Below are 9,276 nucleotides of genomic sequence, written 5' to 3'. Positions count from 1 at the left end.
AACCTGGGTGTCACAATCTCCTCTTGGCGTTTTACCGTCCAGTAACCTCAGGCTCCTACTGGTACTACCCTGGTTCCTGTTGCTTTCTCTCCTCTGAGGAGCCAAACTCAAACTCACACACACACACACACGTGCATACACGTGCACACTCACACGTGCAGCCTGGATCACTACTTGGGGCGCCTGTAGTCTCCTCTGCTTATCTCTATCATGTGCTTTTGCTATTCTTCCCCTAACCCTCTATGTATCTCCACCCACCGTGCTCCTCGAGGGATCTCTTTTCTTTTTTTTTTTTTTTTAACTTTTTTTAAAAAGTTATTTCTTTTATACACTCAATTTTGTTACTTAGCAAAGTGAATATTCCAACATGTGTACATTTCTCACCAGTCCACTTGACAATACTATAAAGTTATCTTCAAGGATCTGTCCTTTCTACACTAGCAAAGCTCTTGGCCAATCAGCCTCCCGTCCCTGGCCTACTCTCACGTGAAAGCTGTGGAACCTTCCTTTCTCATCTACCATCTCCCAGTTCTTCCTGCTGCCTGGCATGACCCTCATTGCAGAGCCATTTTTTTCTTCCATTTAAAGATGACTGATGGGGCCAGCAGGTGGCGTGGTGGTTAAGGTGTTGGACTTCCACATGGGTGATCACTGTTCGAGTCCTGGACCTGCCCCATAGCAAAAATCTCTCTTAAAAAAAAAAAGATACACACACACACACAGGCTCTTTTTCCTTTTGGTTTGGAGTTCTATGATTTTTAAAAGTTTGTCAGAAGGTATGTGTGCTAACTGGAGAGAGATAGGGAGAGAGAGGGGGAAAGTGAGGTGGTTCCCCCATGGATGCCTTCATACTTTGTATGAAGGTAAATTTGCATTTCTCTAGGGTGGAATCCCAGAAGCATAATTGCTGGATTATCTGAAAAGTACATGTTTAACTTTATAAGAAATTGCCAAATTTTGTTAACCATTTTAAAGAATTACAGACATGTCACCTGTAAATGCTTGGGCATACACCTCTAAAAATAGGAATTTCTCTCCCCAGTCATAATGCCATTATCATAAACTAGTAAGTGTATCTAATATCTCTTTTAAAGAAAATTTGTTAAAAAGTATGTGCATTTGCTAGAGAGACAGAAAGAGAGAAAGTGAGAAAGTATCCTCCCACACCTTCTCCAACAGGACACAGTCATTCCACAACACCTGCTCTTCCATCTCTCCCTCCTGTTAGGATTTTGGGTAAACACACACACACACACACACACATGCCTGGCATGTTTCTTAAAGCTGTTGGGCCCAGGACTCGAACCACACAGTCAGCCATGTGGGATCCAGCTACCTTAACAACTATGCCATGGGCTGTGTTTTTTTTTTTTTTTTTTAAGGAATTTTTTTTTTTAAGAATTATTTTATTTAACTTTATTTATTTATTTACTTATTTTAATTTGACCAGAAAGGGACAGATAGAGAGAAAGTGAGTGAAAAAGCAAGCTACCAGGTCCGGGACTTGAACTGCAGTTGTCCATGTGGGAGTCCAGTGCCCTTAACCACTACGCTGCCTGCTAGCTCCACGGGCTGTGTTTTCTAAATAATTTTTTTTATTCATGATAGAACACACATGTGCATGTGTGTGAGGGAGAGAGATGAGCACTTTCCGTAAGGTCCGGTCTCACTGTGATCCCCTTCCTCCAGTTCTCCAGCCCATTGGATTGGGCACTCGCATGTGTGCCCCATATGTTTCAGGCTAACTGAGCCAGAGATTCAAACTGTGGTTACTGGATGGGATGCAGCTTCTCCTGAGCAGCACGTTACTACTGTGCCATAGAGTTGGCCCGTTGTGTGTGTGTTAATTCTAATTTTAGTGAAGTTTCATGGTGCAAGTTTAGCGAGCAAAAATGTTTCTATACTCAGGAATGAACAATCATAAATTTAACCCAGGAGGTGAAAAACTTGGACACCAAAACTATAAAACATTGGTAAAAGAAATAAAAAACATGGCCCAGCAGGTTGAAGCCTTTTGGGTGGCCTGGGTTCAATTCTCAGCCCACCCTGAAAACAAAAGGTGGATATGGTGGCTTGTACCTATAATCCCAGCTACTTGGGAGACTGAGGCAGGAGGATTTCAAGCTCAAGGTAAGCGTTGGCAGCATACTTAGCTACTCAGGAGGCTGACCTAGGAGGATTGCAACACAGTGAGGCTCTGCCTAACACACACACGCACACACACACACACACAGAAAGAGAGAGAGAGAAATTAAAAAGCTAATTAAATAGAAAGACATCTTATGTTAGTAGATTGGGTAACTTAACATTGTTAAGATGGCAATACTTCCCAAAATGACCTACAGATTTGTGATGGTTAATTTTATGTGTCTCCTTGACTGAACTAAGGGATACCCAGATAGCTGGTGAAGCGTGATCTCTGGATATGTCTGTGAGGGTGTTTCTGGAAAAGCCTGGCATTTGAATCAGCAAACTGAGTAAACCCACACTCACCCATTGTGGGGAGGGCACCCTCCAAATGGCTGAAGGCTTGGATAGAACAAAAAGGCAGAGCTGTCTTTCTCTTCTTGTCCCTTTGGACATCAGAACTCCAGACTCTTCTGCCTTTGCACTCTGGGACTTGCACGAGTGGCCTCCCAGTTTCTCAGACCTTCAGCCTTGGACAGGTTTATACCTTGAGCTTCCCTGATTCTGAGGCCTTTGGACTTGAACTAAGTCATGCTCCTGGCTCTCCTGGTTCTCTGGCTTGCAGATGTCACATCTCAGGACTTCTCAGTCTCCATAATCACATGAATCAATTCCCTTATTAAGCTCTCCCTCCTATCTGTATCTATATCATCTGTCAATCTCTCTATCCTCTATCTATCTATCATCTATCTATCTATATCTATCTATCTATCTATCATCTATCTATCTATCTATCATCTATCTATATCTATCATCTATCTATCTATATCTATCTATCATCTATCTATCTATCTATCTATCTATCTATCTATCTATCTATCATCTATCTATCATCTATCTATCTATCTATCTATCTATCTATCTATCTATCTATCATCTATCTATATCTATCATCTATCTATCTATATCTATCTATCATCTATCTATCTATCTATATCTATCTATCTATCATCTATTCATAATGTTGGTTCTGCCTCTCTGGAGAATCCTGATTACTACAAGAGTCAATGCAGTCTCTATCAAAATCCCAGTGGCTTCTTTTGCAGAAATGAAAAATCTCTCCATTTCATATGGAATTGCAACAAGTCTTAAATAGTTAAAATAACACTGAAAAAGAAAACAAAGTTGGAAGACTCATACTTCTTAATTTTAAAACTTACTATAAATCTCCAGCCATCGAAACTGTGTGGTACTGCCATAAGAACTGATATGCAGACCAATGGAGTAGGATTGGGAGACCAGAAATAAATGCCCACACATAAGGGGACTTCAAAAAGTTCATGGAAAAAATGGAATTTTTAAAAAAAATATGAATTCACTATATAAGGTTTAATTATATATCATATGAATCTCAATAAAAAGAAAATTCAAAATTCTATCAAGAAATTTATGTTGGGAACCAGCAGTTAGCGTAATGGCTATGTCGCTGGACTCCCACGTAGTCGACCGCGGTTCGCGTCCCGGACCTGGTGGCTTAAAACTCACACCAGGCGCGTGTGCGTGCGTGCCCAAGATCCCGAGAGGAGGATGGAGGAGAAGGAATTGCGGTGTGACCATCCCCCCTGGGGGGTGATTTCTTGCTTTCTATCTCTATATCTCTCTCTCTCTGTCTTTCTGGCGAGTGCACACGCCCTATAGCAAAAACCTCTCCCCCCCCAAAAAAAAAAGAAATTTATGTTATTTTTGAAGGTCCTCTTTTTTTAAAATAATTATTTTATTTAGCTTTATTTATTTATTTTGATTTGACCAGAGAGGGACGGGGGTTGGGGTAGTGAGAAAGCAAGTCACCAGTATGGGACTCAAACTGCAGTCGGTCATGCAAGAGTCTAGCGCCCTTATCCACCATGCCATCTGCAGGCTCCAGACTGTCCTCTTTTTAAAAAAGAATAATTTATTTAATTTTATTTATTATTATTATTATTATTACTCAACTTGACCAGAGAGAGAGCGAGAGAGAGTAAGTAAACCCCCAGGTCCAGGACTCAAACTGTGGTTGGCCATGTGGGAGTCTGGTGCTCTAACCCCACACCATCTGCTAGCCCCTCGGCTGTCCTCTTAAGCTTCTTTTCACTAAAGCAGCCCTCTTCCCCAACACATACTTCATTTTCTTTTTTCTTTTTTTCTTTTTAGACTTTTGCCATAAGGCAGGTATACTTGCCAGAGAAAGACAGAGAAAGGGAAAGTGAGAAATCACGCTCCAGAAGGGATGATCACATTGCAACTCCTCCTCCATTTATCTCTTAGGCACACATGTACACATGCCCAGTGTGAGTTTCAAGCCGTCGGGTCTAGGACTTGAACCATGGTCAGCCATGTAAGAATCCAGGCCTTAACCATCACACCACCTACTGGTCCGGACATTTCATTTTCTTGACATTACTTTTCCAGAGACTGGGCCAGTTGTTCTCTAGGAATTGCTAGTTGTTTTTTTATTCTTTTTAGTTTTTTTTTTTTTTTTAAAGTTGCCAGAGGGTGTGTGTGTGTGTGTGTGTGTGTTTGTGTGTGTATGAGAGAGAAAGCACCTCCATGGGCAATGGTCAAACCATAACCCCTTTTCCTCTATTTTTCCTTCCTTTTGGGATTTTGGGCACGCACATGGGTCCTGTCTGCTTTTTAAGCCTCCATGTCTGGGACTTGAACTATGCACATGGGAGATGCCTTGACAACCACACCATCTGTTGGTCCATCTCTCTCTCTCTTATTTTTAAACATTTCTTTATTTATCTGTTTATTTGTTGTGATTTTTAAGCAGCTGGGTCCGGGACAGAACTGTAGTTGGCCATGTGGGAATCCAGAGCCTTAACCACCATGCCACCTGCTGGCCCATGGCCCCTCAATCTTGCTCCCCATCCTCTGCCCTTGTCAACTAGAAGTTATGTCTAAAGCCTTGAGTTGGGCTAGTAAGGTAGGCCATTGTGGACAAGCTCCTTTCTGGGCCATGGCGGGCACGGCACGTTACATCTGGTCGGGAGGCACATCGTGTGGCTGTCCTACAATGTCTGATGCTAAATTGGTCAGTAGGTGAAGACTGGGAAAGCCAGTCTCTCCAGAGAGTGCATGTGCTCCTCTTTGCCATCGACCAGCAAGCTGGGCTGTGATTGGCAGCATATGGATACTCAGCTTCCCAGAAGAACCCTCTCTTTTCAAAAAATAATTATTTTAATTATTTTATTTATTTATTTAAATCTGACCAGACAGGGACAGATGGAGAGAGACAGAGACAGAGAGAGAAAGAGAGAGCGAAGGAGAAAGCAAGACTCCAGGTATGGGACTCGAACAGCATTCGGCCATGTGGGAATCCAACACCCTTAACCACCATGTCACCTGCTGGCCTCAGAAGAACCCTCTTTAAATCTCCTCCTGCCATGTAAATGATCATATCCCACCTTATGAATGAAGAAACTGAGTTTCAGGGAGACTCAATAATTTGCCCCAAAGCACTGGAGAGAGATGTTGAGATTTTCACTTGTATCGTGTCTCGTCCCTTTATTCTGCTCCTTTGCAGGCTGCCCAGCCCCAGCAGACATCCTGGTGCACCCAGGTACCTCACAGGGTGGACACAGAGGTTTGACCTTCTGGAGTGCAGCCAGCCCTGGCTGCCCCTGTCTCCCAGTGTGCTCCGGTAGAGGCTGAAGACTCAGCCTGACACCCTGAGGAGCCAGTGGTGGCTGGGAGGAAACGGGCTGCTGTGAAGGGCATGATGGGAAGAATGCCCCTGAGCTTCTCCTACCCCCACCCTCAGCCTCATGTGTCCAGCACGGAACAAACCAGAGCTCCTGGAAGGTGGAAAGAAAAGGAAAAAAATCCTCCCATCTGTTGAGTATTAACCTCTGAACCATTTAACCAAACATTGGCTTCTCCTGTCATTTGATAAGGTGTATCCAGCAAAGGGAGATGAGAAAATTGGGAGGTTATTCTTTAAAATTACATCAGCAGGGGGTTTGTTCCTGCCGCAGAGCTCGGAGGGTCCCGTCTGGGACATCACATCACCACCAGCACACTCAAGGACAGACTTGAGTGCTTTCCTCTGCCTGGGAGTTCAGGCATTCACAGGGATAAAAAAAAAAATGCAAGAGGGATTTTAAAATAAAGCCCACGCACGGCAGGCTGTCTGCTTGGAGCCAGCACTGCAGCAAGGGGTGATTATAGAGGAAGGAATGGTTTGTGTCACCGTCACACGGAAATGTCCGACGGCTTTTCTGCAGAGACAACACCTCTCAGTCTTCCAAAGACTCTGTGCACAGACTTCCGGAGCTGTCGGAGACCTCGAAGTCCCTCCCGCCCGTTCTGGCCCCTCTTTGAGTGGAGTTTTTCGGCAGGATGGGCCAGTGAGCAGTCTAGACAGATAGGGACCTCCAGAGAACCCTCTTTGAGTGGAGTTTTTCGGCAGGATGGGCCAGTGAGCAGTCTAGACAGATAGGGACCTCCAGAGCTGGCCAATCGACTTCCGCTGGCAGAAGGGCCCACCTTTGGCTGTTGTCTCTGGTCCGGCTCTCCTTCCTGCCCTCTTGCCCCTCTTCTGTTTCCGATAGGAGCAGGTTATCACCCAAGGCTTAGGCCCTGTCCTCACCTCTCTCCCTACCCTCCACCCACCTCCAGGCATCAAGGGCACTGGAGAGAATTAGGAATCTGTCATGAATGCTTGTGTGTCTTACTTAACGAATCCCAGTTGGGGCCTCAGTTTCCCCAGGGATCAAGAGAATTGGATGAAGTGTTCCCAAGGTTTTATCAACTCTGCCCCACAATGGTGTTTGCTCATGGGGTCTTCCGACAGGAAGGAAAACCCCATTCTCTGCTTCTCCCAGTGGCTCACTGCCCCTTTGTCAGAAGTCTTCTCTGCCATCTATTCTAGATCCATCTCACTGAAGTGTCACTCCTTTCGCAATGCTTGGTTACCAGAGCCACTGGGGTCTTACCAGGCTCCTGCCCAGGGCTCACTCATCTTGTATCTCTTGTAAGTCGCTTCTCCCCTGATGGAGGAAGAGAAAGGCTGTTCACTCTCCCTGACCACAGGCTGAGCTCTGAGCACTGGGCTCTTCCACATGTATTGGCTCATTTAATCCTCACAGCAGCTCAGAGCCATGTTTGAGTCCTATTTTAGATAAGGAAACTGAGGCTCAGAAGTCATGACTTGGCCAAGCTCTCACGCTAGGAAGAGATAGAGCCAGGTTCAGACTAGATCCGTTTGACCCTCCAGGTCAGATTCTTTCTACTGTATCATACGACACCTTCCCTGGGTCACATTGCCGTCTGAGGTCTTCCCGTGTGAGATTCCAGGCTCCTTGAGGCCAAAGGAGAGGCAGAATGGCAGATTAGGCCAAGCATAGAACTTTGCTCCAAAGCCCTAACTCCTCAGGCAGTTGGGGGAAGAAAAAGGCAAGTACTCAAGCCTCAGAAACGGGTTAGGGTTAGGACATAGCAATAATGACCCTGAGCCCAGGGCTCTGCTGTGACTTTACACCTGGTCCATTCCCCAGTGTGTGGATCAGCCTGACTCGCCCGAGAAGTCCCTGGAATGAGTGCTACGGCATAGCTCACATGACGCATTGCAAGATGCCATTGTTTCCAACAGAGAGTATGTGTGTGACCGGAGCAAGTTCTTTCTGCTCTCAGAACCTTGGTTAGCTCATCTACCCAATGGGCATAAGACCACCTACCCACCTCAGCAGGTTACAGAGGGCAGCAACAACGAAAAGACTTCACTGGCTCTGATGCAAAGAGTATGGTTCATCTCCTTATCCTCTCTCAGTGCTTTGCCCTGGTCTCGTCCGGAGCAGACACCTGGGAGATACACGCTGGATAGATACCACCCTGTAGACAGTCCTTTCAGGCCTACCAAACGTTTCCATACCTTATCATCTCTGGTTCTTCCAGTGGGCCTTTCAGAAGGCAGAGCTGCCCCTGCTCTTGGCTCTAGTTCACAGACTTGGAAACTGATACCAATCTTTTAAGGCTTCCAGCTTGTTGAGGAGTTGAGGTACTTTTCAGAGCCCTCTGCCAACACTGTGTCTTCTTGTCATTTGGAGAGAGCAGGACTACGAGGGCAGCTCAGCAGCCAGCTGTGACCCAGATGTGGAGACCTGGTGGTCACAGAGGAGGTGGGTGGGATGGGAACATCCTCCCATTTCCTCTCTTGAAGACAAATGGTTCAGGGGCCACTGGAGGCTCTGCAGACTGTGGCCGGATTACAACCGCTTGCGGTGGAAGATGTGCTTGTCTTGAAAACAATTCTTACCTGTGAGGTGGCTACCCAGAGGCCAACTGTTCCCCTTCGCCTCACACCACAGCTCTCCAAATCACATGTTTTAGACCCTAGACCCTAAGGGCTCTCATCCTGGTCTATGCAAAGGCAGGAATACTACAAGAGGGAGGCAACTTCACCAGCATTTTGTTTGTTTGGCCAGCATTTTTTTAAAGAGAGATTTTTGCTATAGGGCATGTGCACTCACCAGAGAGACAGAGAGAGAGTGAGAAATCATGCCCCAGAGGGGTTGGCCACTCTGCCATCCCTTCTCCTCCATTCTCCTCTTGGGATTTTGGGCCTGTGCACACACATGCCTGGCATGTTATAAGCCACCGGGTCTGGGACTTGAACTGCTGTCTGCCATGTGGGAGTCCAGTGCCTTGTGGGAGTCCAGTGCCTTAACCACCATGTCATCTACTGGCCCTGGCCAGCATTTTTTAAAAAGTACATTTATGTATTTATTTATTAGAGCAATAGAGAGAGAAAGACAGAGGGTGGAGGCACTCCCAGCAAGGCCTTCATGCCATGATCCATTCCCAGCTTCAACCAGCCGGGATCATAGGCACATATGCACGTGCCCATCATGTACAGGGAGACCTCGGGATATGAACCTGGGACCTTCCCATACGGCTTTGGCATAGATGAGCATTATATTACCACTGAGCCACTGTGGTCTGGTCAGCATTTTTTAACCCTCTCTCCTGGCTAGGGAGGGAGCAAATACACACACAAACATAGAAAACACACCACACACACACCAGGGGCCCCATACATCCATGCACATGCAGCTACGTGTATGCACATACACATGTACACACACATGTGCAGACATCTGCACCTCCGGG

This window comes from Tupaia chinensis, unplaced genomic scaffold (assembly GCF_000334495.1).
Source record: "Tupaia chinensis unplaced genomic scaffold, TupChi_1.0 Scaffold144741_1, whole genome shotgun sequence".
In the NCBI taxonomy this organism is placed as follows: Eukaryota; Metazoa; Chordata; class Mammalia; order Scandentia; family Tupaiidae; genus Tupaia; species Tupaia belangeri.
This window is presented reverse-complemented; position numbering follows the sequence as displayed.